Below are 20872 nucleotides of genomic sequence, written 5' to 3' on the forward strand. Positions count from 1 at the left end.
GTCTTATTTTGGCTTAATCTGCTGCATCCCTACTTTTAGAAAAGCATTTGCTGTGAATCATCTGTGTGAAGTACATTCAAAATGTGAAAAGACAGCAAAGACCTAAAGCAGCAACATGCCGTTATATACGCACTCAATAGGAACTGAGCTTCCAAGTGCAATAGCTCCATGGCAGCACACTCAACATCTAGAAACCAGTAGAGGAAAGGAGGTTAGGGGCAAGGAATCAAGGATCAGGGAGAACATCAGGAAGATACAGAATTATCTCTAAGAAAGTGTAGAAAATTTAAATAACTTCAACCCCCACCCCTCCACACACAGACCCACTAAACAAGGAGCCAAGTGACAAAGACTAATTAGCAGTCTGTGTTTTAAATGAATTGGCATTACATGTTAGCCATAGAATTTCATGTGTGACACCCAAGAATATTAATTTATAATAAATAGAAATAACATCCAGTCTTGAAATACTGGATTTGCTGTGTTAAAACTATTTGCTGAGTTTCAGAATGGAGCCCAATGCAGTCTTCCCTCATATGCAGACTTTGAGAAAGTATAAAAATATGTTATTATTGAAAAAAAAGGTACACTCATCCTGCCCCTGAAATCTACCTATATTGTGAATCTCTCACTCCAAGGAGGTGTAAAGGACAGCAAAAAAAAAAAAAAAAGCCAATGTCCACAAGCTTGCCCAGCCTTTTTTCTCTCCAAGTGAATTGATAAACCTAATTAAAGACATTGTTAGCCTTACACCTTTCCTTATACCTCCACACCACTGTGGCTATACTGTTAGCTTAAATATTTAAGTCTGTTCCTACGGCCTGATTAGAAACATAACATGAGCCAGAATACTAAAGGTTGGAAAGAACCTTAGGATCATCGAGTTCCAACCCCCCTGCCATGGGAAGGGACACCTCACACTAAACTATCTCACCCAAGGCTTCATCCAACCTGGCCTTGAACACCACCAGGGATGGAGCATTCACAACTTCCCTGGGAAACCCAATCCAGTGCCTCACCACCCTTACAGTAAAGAAGGTCTTCCTTATATCCAATCTAAACTTCCCCTGTTAAAGTCTGAACCCGTTACCCCTTGTCCTGTCACTACAGTCCCTAATGAAGAGCCCCTCCCCAGCATCCCTATAGGCCCCCTTCAGATACTGGAAGGCTGCTATGAGGTCTCCACACAGCCTTCTCTTCTCCAGGCTGAACAGCCCCAACTTTCTCAGCCTGTCTTCATACGGGAGGTGCTCCAGTCCCCTGATCATCCTCGTGGCCCTCCTCTGGACCTGTTCCAACAGCTCCACATCCTTATGTTGAGGACACCAGAACTGCACACAATACTCCAGGTGAGGTCTCACAAGAGCAGAGTAGAGGGGCAGGATCACCTCCTTCGACCTGCTGGTCATGCTCCTTTTGATGCAGCCCAGGATACGGTTGGCTTTCTGGGCTGTGAAGGCACACTGAAGCCAGCTCATGTTCATTTTCTCATTGACCAAAGCCCCCAAGTCCTTCTCCTCAGGGCTGCTCTGAATCTCTTCTGTGCCCTAACTGTAGCTGTGCCTGGGATTGCTCAACCCAGGTGTAGGACCTTGCACTTATCATGGTTAAACTTCATAAGGTTGGCATCAGCCCACCTCACAAGCATGTCAAGGTCCCTCTGGATGGCATCCCTTCCCTCCACCGTATCAACTGGACCACACAGCTTGGTGTCATCGGCAAACTTGCTGAGGGCACACTCAATCCCACTGTCCATGTCCCTGACAAACATGTTGAACAAGACCGGTCCCAACACCGATCCCTGAGGGACACCACTCGTTACTGGTCTCCAGCCGGACATTGAGCCATTGACCACAACTCTTTGTGTGCGGCCACCCAGCCAGTTCTTTATCCACCGAGTGGGCCATCCATCAAATTGATGTCTCTCCAATTTAGAGACAAAGATGCCATGCTGGACAGTGTTGAATGCTTTGCACAAGTCCAGGTAGATGACATCAACCACTCTACCCCTGTCCATCAGTTCCGTAGCCCCATCATAGAAGGCCACCAAATTGGTCAGGCAGGATTCACCTTTAGTGAAGCCATGCTGGCTGTCACCAAGCACCTTGTTGTTTTTCATGTGCCTTAGCATGCCTTCCAGGAGAATCTGCTCCAAGATTTTGCCAGGCTCAGAGGTGAGACTGACTGGTCTGTAATTCCCCAGGTCTTCCATTTTCCCCTTCTTGAAAATGGGGGTTATATTTCCCTTTTTCCAGTCACTGGAAACTCCACCTGACTGCCATGATTTTTCAAATATGATGGCCAGTGGCTTAGCAACTTCATTCACCAGCTCCTTCAGGACCCGCGGATGGATTTCTTCAGGTCCCATGGACTTGTGTACATTCAGGTTCTTAAGATGGTCTTGAACCAGATCCTCTCCTACAGTGGGCCTAAGGTATTCACAGTCCCTGAGTCTGCCTTCCAAGACTTGGGTGGTGTGGTCAGACGATTTCCCAGTGAAGACTGAGACAAAGAAGTCATTCAGAACCTCAGCCTTCTCCAAATCCAGGATATCCAGTTCTCTTGATAGCTTCCAGAGGTGGCCTACATTGTGCCTAGTCAGTCTTTTATTTGCTACGTACCTACAGAATCCCTTCTGTTATCGTTAACATCCCTAGCCAAGTTTAATTCTAACTGGGCCTCAGTTTTCCTAACCTGGTCTCTACCTTCCCGGACAACATCCCTGTATTCTCCCCAGGCTGCCTGTCCTTGCTTCCACCTTTTATAAGCCTCTTTTTCCCTTCAAAGTTTCCTCAGCAGCTTCTTACCTATCTGAGAAGGTCTCCTGGCCCTCCTGCTGCACTTCCTTCTAGCTGGGATACAACACTCCTGAGCTTGCAGTAGGTGATCCTTGAATATCAACCAACAGTCTTGGGCCCCCCTGCCCTCTAGGGCTATTTCCCATGGGAACTTACTAAGCAGGTTCCTGAAGAAGCTAAAGTCTGCTCTCTAAAATCCCATGACTTTTGCTTACTCCAGACAGATGTTAAATAACCGTTAGCGGGAAAAGTCAAGCTAAAGCTTCCCATAAGCAGACATCAAAATCTAAATTCAGACAAGTGGCAAAGCCCTCCAAATCATCTCCATTTCACCTCATGCCCCATATAACACCCTGATTACAGGACTTGGTTACAAGATTATTAACTAGCTATCTAATAAGACAGACTTGGTAACTCACTCCTAAACTGTTTCCTAGTGCAGCCATTAGTAGAAGTCTCCTTTATCCAGCATCCATTTCCGAAAATAAAAAGAAACATGGTGTTTTTAAAGCTTTTACACAGGCTTTAAAAAAATAACCATAAACCCCATATATGTACATAATTCTTCACTGGTTTTGTTTATAAGTCTTACAGCATAAATCAGGATTTTCTTAACTGGAAACAAAAATGTCGACCATTGGGGGAAGAATCATTATTTTAAAAGTTTGCAACATTATGAAAAGGAATAGGGGAAAAAAATAAATTCTAGGTTAACCGCAAAAGAGATAAGACTCAAAGATACAAACCAGGGCTAATCAGAAAGAGATTCAACAGCAGAGAAGCAGGTGAGCTACTGTGGCATAAACAAAATAGGCTTGGTTTGGGCAGGTAAGTTACCAAGAGGCAGCAAAGGCTAACACAGCAGCATACAATTTTAAGTTCTGAAAGCTTATCTAAAGATATAAGCTTAAGGATATAGCCAAGCAGCAATAAGGACAAAACCAGAAGTAGTTTTAATTTCGGGTATCATTTCAGGAATACCCGTTGTTCTATCACCTGCACTAGTTGGAGGTGAATAAGCACCCATGCCAAGATTCTTCTCTCCTTGCCCACATGGCCTCTCCCATTTCCAAAACAGCTTGCATAAGTCAATATCAAGCTCAGTTCTGCTTCATTCTATTTATGGAAAGTGTTGCTCCTCAGCCTACAACCCGCATAATGCTTTGATATCCTCACCCTCTTGCATGCTGCCAAGCCTGCAACCAACTGTATTATCCAGAATTTCTTCTGCATTTAGTTTCATAACATACCGAACCTAATTAAGTAAAAAAGAAAAACAAAAAAAAAAAACCAAAAAAAAAACCCAAAACCACAAAAACCAAACCCCAGCCCAAAAGAACCAACCCACTACCAGTCCCGAAACCCCTCATGAAACCCAGGTTAACAAAACAAAAACAACTCCGAGGAGAGAAAGGCGGTGAGCAGTAGTGGGAAGAGCCTCAGAAGCGACACCACGACTCCTCATCCTCAGCGGAGGAAGCCTAGCGGAACCGCAGGCCCCGCTATCCGCCGCAGCCCACCCCACAGGCCGGGGCGGGTGACCGAGGTGCCGCCTCACGCACCGCCGCTCCCCAAGGCGCAGCGCTGGCCTCCCGGCCGCGGCGGGGACCAAAGAGGAGGGCGGGGCCGGCGCAAGGCTTGCCTCGCGGGCACCGTCGCCACAGGCTACCCGGGGCCTGCCGGGCTCCTCCGGCAAACACACGGCTTTGCTCCCGCTACGAGCCCTTCCGCAGCCCCGTCCCGCAGCACTCACCCTTACCGGCGCCGCTTATGCGGCTACTGTCCCACAAGCCAAACTAGTGCCCGCGCGCCGCTCCCAGTTTGAATATCACCGACGCCCAAAGAGCTCGCTTCCCATTGGTCAAAAAGGCTCAGGGGGCGGGGAGGAAGTAAGCGCTGATTGGCAAGGAAAAAGACAAGCAGCAAAGGCCGCGGCTATTGGAGGGAGGTGTGGTGGGAGTGTTGTCTCCTCCGGCAGGTACTCTTCCCCATGGACCCTTTGCAGCCCAGTGGAGCGTTGTGCGCAGGCGCGCTGCGGAGGGTGGCCGTTAGCCGTCCCAGGGAGTAGGGAGGGCGGTCCCGTTAGCGGAGCGGCAGCTTTCTGCCCTGAGGAGGCGGCTTAGGTAGGGTTGCAGCGGTGCTCTGCGGGGCACCCTCCGCGCCTTGCTGTCCGCCTCGTGTCGGAGGAGGCGAGAAGGGCTTCCCTCAGCGGCGGTGGCGGGTTTTTCCCCACTGGCTGGCCGGCCGCAGGCCTCTTTTCCCTGGAGGTCTTCGCGGAGCGGAGAGAGGAAGCTTCCGCTACAACGCTGGACAGGGGCGGCAAAAGCAGCGCCTGGTTCACGCCGTCCGGGGGGCTGGCATGGCTCCATCGTTATTCCCGATTCCATAGGGATGGAAAGGGAAGCGTGAGCTACCCGCGTTCAGTTCTTGGTTATGCAAGTGCAGAGCACAGAAACGGTATAATGCGAACTAACTTAAAATGTGTTTGAAAATATTTCCATTTTAAGCGATATCTAGATAATTTTTGAGATTCATTTACCTGTGACAGAATAGCAGGACTGTGTCCCCTGATCATCTCCTTAAGATGGTATCTTTCCACTACCTTTTTCTCAGGCGGATTCTTCATAAACTGATTGGAAATCTGCAGTCTGCCTAAAGCTACTTAAAGCATCTCTTTCTCTGAGCTGGCCTTTCTCGGGGTTGGATTATAGTAATGCAAATGCACTGAGGAGAACAATTCAGCCTCTCAGTTTGCATTCTGGTTGTGCATAGTAATTACTGTGTTCTTTACGGTGGTATGGTTCTTCTGATGCTTATGTTGTCAAGATACTCTTAACGCACTCTAAAAAAACAGCGAGATGTGTATATATATGCGCCTTGCTAATTTCATAAATTGCTACCCATTAGCTTTCCATACACATATACACATAATACATATCATAGAATCGTAGAATAGTTAGGGTTGGAAAGGACCTCAAGATCATCTAGTTCCAACCCCCCTGCCATGGGCAGGGACAGCTCACACTAAACCGTCCCACCCAAGGCTTCATCCAACCTGGCATTGAACACTGCCAGGGATGGAGCACCCAACAATCTCCCTGGGCAACCCATTCCAGTGCCTCACCACCCTAACAGGAAAGAATTTCCTCCTTATATCCAATCTAAACTTCCCCTGTTGAAGTTTTAACCCGTTACCCCTTGTCCTGTCACTACAGTCCCTGATGAAGAGTCCCTCCCCAGCATCCCTATAGGCCCCTTCAGGTACTGGAAGGCTGCTATGAGGTTTACTTACATTGGTCTGTCATTGAAATTTATCTTACTCATCTTCATTCATCTGAAATTTGACTATCTTGTATAATGTAGTGATATATGATCACTCTACAGTCAAGGAAAAGAGACATTCCAAGAGAGAAATTCAGTCCATCCACCTATTTTAGAATGCAGTAGATGATCCCATGGATGTGCCTGTTTCTCTACTAAGAATAAAGCAATTATAACTTTCAGCTACAAGTAAGTGAGATTATTTTTTTGTGCATTGCCTTATTCATCCTTGCATATACATATCTGGGGGGGGATTTGACAGTTTTGTTGTATTGGAGCTTTGATGCTCCATCAGAATCTAATTCTAGTGAAAATTTAAAGAGGTGGCACAAGTGCCGTGAATCTGCTCTGCTTCTGTCTCCACTTGAAGGACACAGACTATTTATCAGCAGAGGTTTCGATGGGGTCAAAGGAGAAGAAAGTTGCATTGTTCTAGTGAGTGAATAATGGTGCAAGGAGTTGTCATTTAGTTTCTGTGGCTGTGACAAGAAATCAGGATACTACACAGAATCCTGGCAAAATCAAAATGAATGGGAGAAAGAAGACAAGGTCGACGTATGCACATCTGTGCATTTTACAGCACACAAAATGCTGATTTAGAAACTGGCTAATCAGATCTCAAAAAGGAAGTGTGAGTAAGAAATGACTGAGCTGTCCATTTTGGAAGGACACCTTGAGGACTGGCTTTAACGGATGTATTTTGAGTATTGTATTGGTAATACAAAAAGGCTGCCAATAAACTTGATACAAAGATGGTGTTAAGGCTGTGAGCAAATGGTTGAACTGTTGACTAGGTCCCAGCCTGAGGTTAAGCTGATGGAGGAGTCATGGAAATCTAGAGCATGTGACAAGAAGTTGCTGAACGTAACATTGTGAGAAGCTGATGAAAGCTACACATCACACTGTGAAAGGTGGCTGGATCTCACATGTGGTTATGGGGAACTTATGTGAGGAAAAGCCGAAGTTCACAGGTATTTGAAGTGGAATATTTTGAAAAGTGAAGTATGATTGTACAACACCAACAGCACCTGCATAACCACACCACCACTGTAGTAATGGAATACCATCACCACTTTAGTAAAGGTGCCAGCCATACCAGATTTAAATACAGATTTATCAAAACTGTGGGACCAGCAGTGAAGAAGGGATTAGAGGCAGGTTCTATATTTGAGAGACCTGGAACAGAGAAAGGGAGGCACAAGGGCAGTGAAAAAAGTGCTGACAAATGGAAAAAGAGGTGATAAACTCTGGAAAGAAATGCATATATTTTATTGCTTTTCACAGTTAAGGTAGGGCTTGTAGTACAATATGTTATATTTAGCATAACTTACTCTGACCCTTAGTAGAGCTACTACATGAAAACTTCTAAACTGTACTAAGAGATCAGGCTGGATAATCCAATGGTTCTTTCCACCTTGAACTTCATGAATCCACAAGACTCTGAAGAGACATACCCTTGGTGTTCAATAATTGACCAGCGTTCTTTATCACTTGGAAAGTATGGGTCTCATCTTCAAATGTTTCTTTCAGTCAGATTTGCTTCTTCACAGCATCTGCTTCTTGGGCAGAGAAATAATTTCTGATTAATCTTACGCTTTGTATAAATCTATGGTTCTTGTTTCCCCACTTTACGTTCTTTATTCTTCTCTTTCTGCTTTGCTGCTTAAGGAATACTGGTCTCAATATTCAAAATCTATCAAACGAGAGTTGCTTAATCAGAATATAATCCTGTGCTATTTGCTAAAATATAGTTAGCAGTTATGTGAGAGTGAGCTGTGGATAAGATCATAGAACCGTTTAGGTTGGAAAAGACCTTTAAGATCATTGAGTCCAACCATTAACCTAACACTGCCAAGTCTGCCACTAAACCCATGTCCCCAAGTGCTGCATTGTCCTGGTTTCAGCTGAGATAGAGTTAACTTTCTTCTTAATAGCTGGTACAGTGCTGTGTTTTGGCTTTTATCTGAGAATAATGCTGATAACCCACTGATGTTTTAGTTGTTGCTAAGTAATGCTTACTCCGAACAAGGACTTTTCAAGCTCATGTTCTGCCAGTGAGTAGGGGCACAAGAAGCCAGGAGGGAGCAGGGACAGGACAGCTGACCCGAACTAGCCAAAGGGGTATTCCATACCACATATCACATCATGCCCAGTATATAAACTGGGGGACTTGGGACCAGGAGGGACTGACTGCTGCTCAGGAACAGGCTGGGTATCAGTCAGTGGGGGTGAGCAATTGTGTTGGGCATCACTTGTCTTTCCGGGGTTTTATTCCTCTCTTTGTTTCACTTTTCATTACAATTATTATTTTTATTTTAATTATTAAACTGATCTTATCTTAACCCACAGGTTTTACCTTTTTTTTTCTTTGATTCTCCTCTCCCTTCTACTGGGGGAGCAAGCAGCTGCATGGTACTTAGTTGCCAGCTGGGGTTAAACCACAACAGTTCTTTTGGGCACCCAACATGGGTCATGAAGGGTTGAGATAAAGACAGATCTAACCAGAGCATGTTACAACAAATTTGTTATAGGCATTCATTAAATTAGTTCAATAGTCGCTGGCACAATGTTGACTTGCTTGCTCTCAAAGTTGTTGTGCTTGTTCTTAACAGTCGTGTTACGTAATACCTTGCAGTATGTGTTCCCTGTTGTGCGGTTTATCGCTTGTGGGAACTGGGTTAAGGTTATCATGTTGTTATACTGTGTAACACTGGTTTATGATACGATGGAATGGCTGGTCGCAAAACTAATCCGGTATTTGTCCTCGGTGTTGCCGTCGACTCCGTACTTCGGGAGCCATCTATCGGAAACTATTTATAATTGCACCTTTTCTTCTCGGAGCCCCAAACCGTGATGGAGATACTTCCCTCCGTGACCTGGGGAGGAAAAAGGCACCAACAGTGAATTAATTAGCTAGCCAACGCCTGCAGTATGAAGAAAATATCTCTTCTTCCCTACAGACTTGTGTCTTGGCTGTGAAAGAACTGTCCAAAGAATGGGAAAAACTGTCCAGGGGTTCCAGCAATTCAAAGAGGATATTTCCTGCTCCTCACCTGTATGGACCAGTATCTCAGCTGTTAACAGTAAGTGTTCTTTTGACCAAAACAGAGGATATAGAAGGAACATACCACAGGGCACCTTGTGGTTTTGCCTGCGTGCCCATGGAGAAGACATGAGGAAGTGGGATAGAAAATCTACCTTAATCCTAGAGGCACAGGTACATGAATTGCAAGGAAAAACAACAACAAATGGGGGTTCTTCCATCAGAGTTGTTGCTTCAGTCTCCAGTGTTAGTTTCCCAGAAAGAGTGGAGCTGTTGATCTTACCCTTGATCCTATAGTAAGCAATTCTAATCCATTTATACAAGAGGCAAGTGGAGAATTCTATGACCAGGACTAAAGGGGCCCTGCCTCCAGGCAGCTGGAGGAGAGGGACAACCAGGTTTATTTGACTATGGATCAAGTGGAATGTAAGGCTGTAGCAGACACTGGTGCAATGTACCGTAATGCCATCAAGAGACAGAACCTATTTGCATTTCTGGAGTGATAGGGGAATCTCAAGAGCTGACTGTACTGAAGGCTGAAGTAAGCCTGACTGGGAAGGGGTGGCAAAAGCACGCCATTGTGACTGGTCCAGAGGCTCCATGAATCTCAGGAGAAGGTATTTCAAGGACCCAAAAAACATACTAGTGGGCTTTTGGTATAGCTGCCTTGGAGACAGAAGAAATTAAGCCACTGTCTACCTTGCCTGGGCTTTTGGAGGACCCTTCTGTTATGGAGCTGCTGAAGGCCAAAGAGCAACAGGTGCTGATCAGTGATGCATTGGCAGCAATACTGCACCAACCGAGACTCCCTGATTCCTGTCCATAAACTGAGACACCCTTTAATATCCCCATGTGACCAGTGTAAAAGTCCAGTGGAAAGTGAAGGAATCCTCGAAGTCATTATGACTTAGGCCAGAGGGCAAAGATTTTTGACAATGCCCATCCCAAATTACAATCTGATTATAAGCCCTCTCTGTCACCAGAGAAGGAGGTGACATATGCTGAGGAGGCCCTACTGTACAACAAACTACCAGAAAGTGGGAAGCAATATGCCTTGTTTACTGATGAGTCCTACAGTATTGTAGGAAAGCATCAGAGATGGAAGGCAGCTGTGTGGAGCTGCAGGAACTGCTGAAGGAGAGGGTGAATTGAGTCAGTTTGCTGAGGTGAAAGCCATCCAGCTGGCCTTGGACATTGCTGAATGAGAAAGATGGCCAGTACTTTATCTCTATACTGACTCATGGATGGTGGCAAATGTGCTGTGGAGGTGGTTGCAGCAATGGAAGCAGAGCAACTGACAATGCAGAGATAAACACACCTGGGCTGCTGCACTGTGGCAAGATATTGATGCCCAGGTGCAGAACCTGGTGGTGAAGGTACCCCATGTAGATGCTCATGTACCCAAGAGTCAGGGCCACTGAGGAACATCAACAAACAGGTGGATCAAGCTGCTATGAATGTGTCCTGGCTTCAGCTGGTATAGAGTTAATTTTCATCTTAGTAACTGGTACAGTGGTGTGTTTTGGTTTTACTCTGAGGACAATGCTGATAACACACTGATGTTTTAGTTGTTGCTCAGTAATGCTTACTCCGATCAAGGACTTTTCAGTCTCATGCTTTGTCAGTGAGGAGGGGAACAAGAAGCCGGGAGGGAGCAGAGACAGGACACCTGACCCAAACTAGCCAAAGGGGTATTCCATACCACAGCATGTCATGCCCAGTATATAAACTGGAGGGAGTTACTTGGAAGGCCCAGATCACTGCTTGGGTCAGGCTGGGTGTTGGCCTGCTCCTGTGTTTTTAAGATTTCTTTCTTGAAGAAAGTCCAGCCTTCCTGGACTCCTTTGCCCTTCAGCACTGCCTCCCAAGGGATTTTTGTCAACCAGGCTTCTCAACAGGCCGAAGTCTGCCCTCCAGAAATCCAAGGTAGCAGTTCTACTGACCCCCCTCTTTACTTCTCTGAGAATCAAAAAGATAGGGTTAGTTATAGTTCTTTTATAATAAGGATATGTCTTTACTCATGGAGTGGTGCAGTGTCTCATTTTTCATTATTACAATCTGAGATAACTGCTATCATTAAGCTTTTGGGTACTGTTGAAAAAATCAAAGCAGGAGGTTAGGATTAATTTTACCACCTCTGAACTATCTGAAAGATAGATAGCCAAACCTAGTGATCCATATTCCATTCATAGCTAGCACAGGGGAGACTGTCAAACCCTACCTCCTTTCAGACCACAGAGGAGGTGAGGGACTCTGGAGGTGTCTTCCTTCCTCTCGTTGACTGTTGAGGGAATCTCTGCAGCTGTCTTAGTCTAAATGCATAACTTGCAGTCAATTAAATAAGGTAAAGTGAATTTCTGAACTGCTTCCTTTGACAAGCAATGCCATTTCTCCTCATAGAATCATAGAATATTTAGGGTTGGAAAGGACCTTAAGATCATCTAGTTCCAACCCCCGTCATCCTTCTCTCTGAGGTATCTCCTAACCTGTTACTAGTTTCCTGCCTTCATTGATATACTTCTTCACTGGATGGTACGTATTTTGTTTTAAACTTAAAAACTAAATGGCTTTAACTCAACTGATCAGCTGCTTTCTAGATTTTAACTTACTATCCTTGGAAGTAATAGGACAGCCTGTATATCTCAATGATGGATTGTTACACAGTCCAAACACCCATATTAAGCCTTTCAGTGCCTTTTCATTTGCAGATATTTTTCTGTGCATTGCCTTCCCATCAGAATACCTTGAAAATACCTGAGAATTCTGGTTTTAGCCCCCTTGTAAGACTGAGAAGTATTATTCACATCTTCTGTTGGAAAAGTAAGGCGTAGGAAAGTGAGTGGCATACCTTAAGTCATACAAGATGCCAAAAACAAATCTAGTGATCAATGCTAGAGATCCTGGTAACAATTTCAGTGCATTAAGAACTTTCTCATTTGAGGATTTCTTTGGCACTCAGTAGCTGCACTAATCTTTGATGAAAAGTATATATATACATGGTGATATCTGTAGACCTATTATAGTGCCAGTCTCTACAGCTTGGCACTGAGTACAACAAACAGTAAATGACTGCTCACCTGCATACTGGGTAATTAGTAACCTGACATGGATGACTTTTCAACTGGAGTTATCCTGTGTTTTATTCTGTTATCTGGCCATACAAGAAATCTATGATGATATGAGAGTTGTGGTGCCTTCTGTAGGAAGATAATACCCAGCTGAACATACAGATTTCATTACATCCTGATGGTGCTGTTCAGCAGCTTGCTTCATATGTGGCCAAACTGAGTTACAGATTTATGTGGGCTGGAAATAGCTAGAAAAGAACAGAGTTGAGAAATCATGTGAACAGCCTGTTGTGCAGGTTCACAACTTTGGGTCATGCTGGATCCATAGGTTCTGTTAGATGTCCATGTCAAAACAGCAGAAGAAAGCATATTTTTCAGATATATATCTTTTGGAAATTTCTTTTTGAGTGTCTGCCCTATACCAGCTAAACATGGTCACTTGCCATGTTCACTGCAGTATATTTTATATACATACATTCTTGAATATTTCAAAAAATGTCAGATAATATTTATTAACTGCAATAAAAATGATCAAACTTGTTACACTGGCTGCTAAACAGTTCATTACTAATATTTTAAATATGAGTTTTGACCTGTAAAAGTGTAGATAATTCCAACTACTATTTCTCTGGTTAAAGCTTTGGCAGAAGTGGACATTTAAGGGCAATTAGTCAAATAGCTTCAAGTTACAATATTTTCTGCCTGTGTTCTGGTCCAGTTGTACATGGACAAGGTCCAGTTCACAAAGGACACTATTGCACTGAGACAGTCCTCTGAAACCTTCCTGAGAAGCAGCACACACTAGTTTGTGCATAGTGTTCCTCTCTACAGCCCTTAGATTGCATGTGGTTTCTATGTGACTATCTTAAGCTTGGCCAGAGAAACCTGAGTCTGTTTTCACCGCTCCCTTATAAAGCCCTATGACACTGCAGTGTATGTTTTAATGAAAATAAGGGGTGTGGGCAGAGGGATATCATCTGTGAATGCCTTACAGTTTAAGAAATCTGGGACTTGAGTTTACTCAACAGCTGTTCTTGACATCTTTCGTCATAAATGACTGACTTGAGACTTCGCTAATGTTAAGTTTTGGAGAAAATAATTGGATTATCAGAAAGAACTCAGTAAAAGTAGTTTAACTTGGGCAGCTCAAAGCAGCAAATTTAAGACAGTGCATGGGTGCAAGATGAACCTTTTCTTGGTACCAGATCATGGCCTGAAGTTATTACAACATGTTGCCATTGTTCAGTGCATTATTTCAAAGAGCATTTCACGGAGTATTTCGAAGAGTAGAAGGCCATAATGTGATAATGTGCATCAGTCATTTTAACATATACCTTTCAAAAGATGTGTAACAGACATCTAAACATCAATAAGCATTATAGCTATAATTTGACATAGAGCTGTAGTATTTTGTTTCTGTATCCAAAAAAAAAAAAAAAACAAAACACAAACCATAAATACCAAACCACATTTTTTTTATTATCAGATCATAGGACCCTGCAGAGAAAATAGGGTACAGATTTGCTGCTGCTAATTCACCAGTCTGTATGACTTTGTGGGATCTTTAGAAGGTTGAGAGATCTATAAAATACTGGGCATGCTGCTCCACAGACTCTATAACTGTTGAAACCATTGCGGTGCTTAAGAATCTACTTTGATGACACCTTTACCATAACCAGTGAAGGCAAGAAAAGATAACACATATAATTGTGAAATTGATCCTGAAAATGGGATGGCAAGATCTAGGCTTGGGTAATCTAAATGATACTTGTAACTAGAAGAAAATGAAGTGATTTGTAAGTATTTAATCAAGAAGTCAGTTCTTATCAGACTGGTTTCACGTGCAGAAAAAAAACCCCAAACATCTGAAGGACTGATTTCCAGAAATCATCTGCTGGGAAAAAAAGTAAACCTAAGGAGATAGAAAGTCTTTGAGGATGACCACATCCAAGAAGGCACAATCAAGGTCCAACAGTCTAGGCAGGGTCAGACCTTCAGACCACACGGGAACATTTCCTCTGCCCCTCAGGAGTATGACCCCATATCTGTGCCACCTCTTACTTGCTAACTGCTTCTTTTCCCAGCATCCCTTTTCAACAATTTTATAAGAACTCAGCTGATGAAAAGCTAATAGGGAAAAGGCTTGTGTTTTGTTTACAAGAAAAGCAAATGAAAGTGAAATGTTGTCTGACATTTACCTAAGGCTCAGGGCTTTGCTCTTTTTGCTTCGTCCTTATCTATGAAAATGGGTGATAATAATGGGTTTGTAATCATTGCAGTTCCTCATGTGGAAGATATTATTACAAGTATGTAAATGCAGCTATTGTTATTATTGCATAAATAATAATAGATTTGTACTGGAATTAAGTGTCCCCTCATGAATAGAAGAAGCAGGGTTCAAAATTTATTTAAATAGGCAATCATTAATACTCCACCATCTGAATTATCAGTGCATCCAAACAGTGTATTATGCCACAGAGATTGCACTTCTGACCCATATTTATCTTTATTGATGACTTTAAGAAGGAAATAAAATAGGAAATAAATAAAATATCCGTGAAATTGATAAGTGAATGGGAAGAGCTGAAATAGGAGTAACTTATAAGAACCTTAGGAGAATAGAACCAGAAGAGAAAATGAAATTATATATGAAAAAAGAAGTTAAATGCAGGCATTCAAAAAGAATGACTAAGTGGCAATCAGTAATGCTGCAAGGGAAATAGAGATGATGTTACACAAGGATGTATGTCATAACTGCCCTGAAAACAATTGCCATTTTAAGCAATTAAGGACTCTGTCAGAGTTCTCATGAATCTTGCTTTTCACCCTTTCCTCTTTTCTCCCTCTTTTGTTGAAGATTACTACTTCTATAATGCAGATAGAGGAATGCAGTGTACTTCTTCAGTCCCAGTGAAAGCAGGATGCTTGACTGAAATGTGCAGCTGAAATAAGCGTTCCTTTTGATGCACTCAGCTACAGGGAAAATAACCTCAGGCAGTGTGATGAAGGGAGCCTTTCAAACTTTCACCTCCTTTCTCAGCAGCATGGTCAAAACATTGAGGCCAATTACTCTCAAAATCATTTCCTACATCTGGAAATAGATAAATTTATTTCTACCTTGAAAGTTCTCACTTTTTTTTCCTGATAAGAATGAGAAAACAACTCAAATGTTAGCAATATGCAGCATTTGACGTTTGTCTCAATGTTTGTTGAGACGTAATGCGTCTTAATGCACTAGTGAGAGATTCCAGTGGCATGAAGCATTCATCTACTCATTTCAACAGATTTTCATGTGGTAGATGAACTGTGAGCATGCACAAACCACAACTACACCACAAATTAATGCTAACAAAGCAGCCTGTCATTTCAGCTAGGATGGCAGGGATATAAATTCACATACCTTTGCTGCTAGAATTAACAGAGAGATCAGATTCAGACTTTCCAGTCCTCTTTTTCTTAACAGCCCTGGAAAGACTGCATCAAAAACATCACTGCAGCTTCTGATTACCACATTATCACAAAGTTATTACATTATCATAAAGTTATTTACAAATTGGAAAGAGTTTAGAAAAAAAAAAAAAGTTTAAAAGATTCAGGCAGTTGGTAAAAATTAACATGGACAAAATTGCATTAATTTTATTTATGAAGCCAGACAAGAAGTAACCATGTACTGGAGTATTTGGTTGGACTGATAATTAAAATTACACACAGAAGCAACAGATTCTAGTACTGTACAGATGATAGGTCAGCTTTGTGTTGCACCATCTTGATGTTAATGTTGAGCACTCTTTGAGGGTAGATTGTAATTACTATTCATCAGTATTGTTGGGAAAGTGAACCCTGTTATTTCTAATCATATAGGAAATGGGGATTAATCAGACCTGGCCAGAGAGGAAAATAGAACCTGAGATACAAACTGTTGCAGTCTTAGAGAAATACCTGCTGGTGGATGCTGCTTAAGCCGAAGTTACGCACACTGTTTTTTTAATTACCCACACAGTCAAATAATCCCATCAGCACCCTCTACAAAATGCACAGAGTGTAGAAACTTTTCTTTTTGATTTCCTCTGCTGTGAAATTATTTTTTGCAAGTAAAAATGGTAAGATTTAAATATCAGGGATTGTTTCCATTGCTGGAAAAAAAAAAAAAAAAAAAAAAAGATTTTAAACTTCAGCATAAACAAAGCAAGCAGAAATTTAAGAATGCACATAAAATTGATTGAAATTCTGTTTCTGTAAAGCATGAAGGAAATTAAAATTGAAGAGAAAATCTGTTCCGTAATACTAAGTTGTTAAAAAAAAATGGCTAAAATCGTGATCGTGGATGATGTATTCCCACAAAAGGAACTGACTTTTCAAGCTGAAATTGCGATTCAAGATGACACAATGAAGCGAAGCTGGTGGAAACTGTTACTAGGCAGATTGCCCAGAAGGGAGCCTCAGGAGATACTTAGAAGAAAAAAAAGGCGATCTAAGCCTGCCAAACATGAAGTGCATTTTAAGATCTTATTACTAGGAATAAATATGTAGCTGATTTTTATCACAGCTGTAAATAGCAGCACAAGAGCCAAAAGATCCACCTCACAACATCTTCTTTAGAGTTCTTAATTTTAGCAGACCTTAAATGAGCTAACCTGGTTATTAAAAGCAGTCCAAGAGGAGCAACAGAGAATAACGTGGGCTCCCATACATTGCTGAGCACTGTTGAGCTGAGAAGCTGTGCTCTATTCTGCACAGTTCTTCATGCTGCCACTGTTGCTTCTGGTACCAAATAGCAATTTTTAAGTAATACCTGTAATAATATAACATAGTACAGACTACTGCCTGATACAAAGTGATGGTTGCTCCATAAGAATCTGACTTTAAGAGATGATCATGATTTTGTACAGAGCCGTATTCTCTATTCTGTCCTGACAGGTTTGCAAGAAGGTTGACAATGAAAAATCAAGTTACTGCCTCGGGAATCAGATCTTTCATGCTGAGCTGCAGTCTTCTCTATTTGATGGGGTAAGAAAGCCATAGAAAATTAGGAAAAGAAACATGGCTTGGGTAGCAAACTGTACTGGTGTTAACTTACTGCAGCAGCACCTCCTCCCAGGGTTTCTCAAGAAAGGAAGTTACTCAAAAAGTAACCTGTAGATTAATGGCACAAAAGAACCAACCACCAAGAGTGATTTAATCAAAGGTATGAGAACTGAAATTAGCAGTTAGCAAATGTCCAGACACATGATATTGATAAAAAGAGATTAGAAGGCTTTGTCCACCCTGCTTTCCATTGTGTGTGTAAGCAGCATAAATAGACAAGCACATGTTACTTTAATCCAGTAAGCAGAGGTAACATAGCAGTCAAGACATAGCAGCATGTGAGCCAGTAGCCAGTGTATACTGTATTCTTTGTAAGGCCCTGGCTACTGCTGATGTTATGATTATCAGCGCTGTTGTTAACTGAGCTACCCAGATTACAGCACACATAGTGGTAATTACTAATGCTGTTGCTGTGTATCCCATCTGTAGATGGACGTGTGGAGAGGCCAGTGGAGACAGTGGGGTATGCTACCCAGAGGGCTAAATTTGGCAAAGCAACTCCAGACTCAGTGGAAGGGCTGATCTACTTGCTGTAGTCCTGCAGGAACCCTCGTTTTCACTGTACATGAAATAGGTACCCAGAGGTAAGACAAACAAATCTATTTGAAAGGAAAGATATGAGAATAACCAGCTATTCCATACTTAGAGTGTATCACAAGAGCATTTGTCCCCAGGGAGAAAAATACAAGAATAAAGGAAGGGGAGTCATCATGGCATGCACATTTCTGATGCTGTCTAGGGGAGAAACCACACTGGTTGTCCAGTTTATTACCTTATTCCCTTGGAAAGTTTGAATTCAAAGTTGATGACACCTTAGGGGACTTTAATATCACTGTTGTGAGCAAATGATCTTAAAATTGCTCATATTAAATCCTGCAAAACTGAAGTACAGTCACAGGTAGGCAAAAGTTTTGACATTTCAACCCTACCTATGCTAGCGTTTCATATATACTAGGAAAATTTTATTATTAGCTACAGTAATCACTTGGCAGGACATTGGCACTTTCAGCCTCATTCTCAGCGAAGAGGTTCCTTATGCTCATGTAGCCAAAGGGTGCTCCAGTTTATGCTTCTGTACACTCTCCATGAAAACTGGTTTGAAATAAAGTGTCTTGATTGTAAAAAAGCTATTAAATCCACTAGGATTTCAGGTATTAATAAATGTATAAAGTACTAAGACGTAGGTTACCCTGCTCTTGCAGGGGGGTTGGACTAGATGATCTTTTGAGGTCCCTTCCAACCCTTGGGATTCTGTGATTCTGTGATTCTGTTGAAGATGGCCTGAGCGTTAAAGTAGCAGCAAAGATCAAGGACTGAGCTAGCATAAAGGAGAAGTATGCAGAGGAGATGACTAGGGTGTATTTGAATTAGCAATCAATCTGACCTATTAATGAGCAATAAGAAGAAAGACTACCCTACAGATGTTGACAGTGGTTTCAGCAGATTATCGTTTCTGTAAAGAGAACAGAGATAAAGCCTACATCCAAGTGTTTGCAGGTATTCCCACCTACGCAGCCACTAATACAGACTTCTCATTTCTCAGTACCAGTGCTTTCATACAAAAATGTAAAATAATACTTTCAAGAAGCCTTAGAAAAGAAGATTACAAATAAAAGTTGTCTTATTTACTAGTGTTATTCCTCCCAAAAATAAATCGTAACTTAAGGTAATAGAGATTAAGTTTTTAAAACTGATCAGAGCAGGAGTAGTGAATTATTCACTGTAGCAATGCAAATCTGACATAATCAAAGTGGATAAGGAGGAAAACTTTTGTTCTCCATGTTAAACAAAAAAAAAAAAAAAAAACAAACAAGCATTCACAGTTAAACAAATCCAGTGCCTTATAACTTACATTATTCTGAGTGCTCTATGAAATAGAGTCCCATTTTGTCAAAAAACAAAAGTTCCTGCTGTCTTTCTGAAGTCCATGGCACCTGAATATCTGGTTTATTGTATTTCTTCACAAGAAACACAAAGTACCTTAAAAAAATCTGCTGATTTTTTCTGCTCTCAGCTAATGTTAGAAAGACATAGGAAAATTTTCTCACATACCAAACTGTTACACTCCACATTGATTGTTTCACTGGAATCTGACTTCCCATGTCTAAAAATCCCACAATGTTTTGTACTAGGAGGCCTGAAGACTGGCAGAGCAACCAATAACACCACACGTGGTTTTGCCCTAGTCTTTATCTTATATGTCTTCTGAGAAGAAACCATGTGTGGTCTCATATTAATACCAGGAAAGTAAACTGCAGAGATAAATGCATCAGCCATTAAATGCAGGCTAAAGTAGAGTATGAAATTACAGTGCATCAGGTCTCCCATAATTGCCAGTGTTACCATGCATTACTGGTTTAATCTCCAAAGAATGTAGCAAATAGACCACCCCTCACTGAACTCACTTTTACCACAAGGTGAGAGTAGGCAGATACTCATTAGTGGTTGACATGTGGGGACTTCAGATCCCTAGATTACTGCCTAGCAGTCTGTCTACTTGCTATTCTCCTAAGTCTGATTGCTTATGGGGTAGGAACAGTAATTGCATTTGAGAAGAGTAATTATTTCCATTCAGAAAACCTGCAGAATGTAGCTTGAAACAGGAAGGTGCATTTCAAGACTCATCCACAAAGCAAAACCCTTCCCTGTTTATTTACAGAGATAGCATATTAGCCTGTGATTTTATAAATGTAGCTACATATTAACAATTGAAGAATCAAATAACTTTAAATGAAATACTTTCTCATAGTGTCTATGGGAAGATTTTCAGGTTGATCTTTTTATATAAAGTACACTTCTTCTGGGAAAATGTGTTACAGAATGCCCTGGAAAAGCCAGCAAAGACATTTTCTTGGAGTGCTTGGATGTTTGAAGAGATAATCATTCTATTTTCTCTTTTTTTTTTTTTTGGCAATGCAAGACTTCTTTAACCCATCAGGTCTACCAAACAGCCTGTCTATAAGTAGTTTTGCAACTTGGAAGCAGTATCAAGACGTAGCCATTTTTTTCACTGTCCAACCAGGGACACAAATGTAAAAACCAAGAGAATACAGGAATCTTTCTGAAGATTTCTGCCCTGACATGGCCACAGTATTGGTTTGACCTGGATAAAAATGGAAAACCAAGCCAAGAAATTAAATGACAGTATATGGAAAAAATCTAAAATCAAGTATTTAAAGCTACTGAAGGTAGTGGCATACCTAAGAACACAGAAAATAATTAGATTTATGAGGTACCTGCTTCACTAGACACCAAGGAGTACTGCTGTATTGTAGTGTAGAGAGGCAGCCATGCTAACCTGGAGCTGCACTAACAAACATGGTAGCAGCAGAACCATTTGGCCCTGACGCCATTCATATCCCCCTTTACAACCCACTTACAGTGCATCACTTTATTCATTTGCCCACAGCTTCCCACTGGCAAGTCAAGTGAGTCTGAAATAGGTTGGACCTTTCACATTTTTATTTTATAATGTGGTTGTCTGTGAATTTTAAGTGTAACTGAAGTGTGCAGTTTATAAATAATGTGTCTAGTGCCTCAGAGCGTTATTGTGGAGC

The 20872-nt window shown here is 41.9% G+C and overlaps 1 protein-coding gene and 1 long non-coding RNA gene across 2 annotated transcripts in view; one reads left to right on the forward strand and one right to left on the reverse strand.

Annotated features, from left to right (window-relative positions):
* The window catches only part of TTK (TTK protein kinase), a 30435-nt gene extending 25789 nt beyond the window's left edge, over positions 1-4646 (reverse strand). The window contains exon 1 of the mRNA XM_065681380.1: positions 4552-4646. The gene's annotated coding sequence lies outside the window, so the exon portion shown is untranslated. The remainder of the gene's footprint in view (positions 1-4551) is intronic.
* A 193-nt stretch (positions 4647-4839) lies between these two features.
* Positions 4840-20872, forward strand: part of LOC136015424 (uncharacterized) — a 32097-nt gene continuing 16064 nt past the window's right edge. The window contains exons 1-2 of the long non-coding RNA XR_010613193.1: positions 4840-4921; positions 9080-9202. This is a non-coding gene — a long non-coding RNA (uncharacterized LOC136015424). The remainder of the gene's footprint in view (positions 4922-9079; positions 9203-20872) is intronic.

Source organism: Lathamus discolor, chromosome 5 (assembly GCF_037157495.1).
Source record: "Lathamus discolor isolate bLatDis1 chromosome 5, bLatDis1.hap1, whole genome shotgun sequence".
NCBI classification, from domain to species: domain Eukaryota; kingdom Metazoa; phylum Chordata; class Aves; order Psittaciformes; family Psittacidae; genus Lathamus; species Lathamus discolor.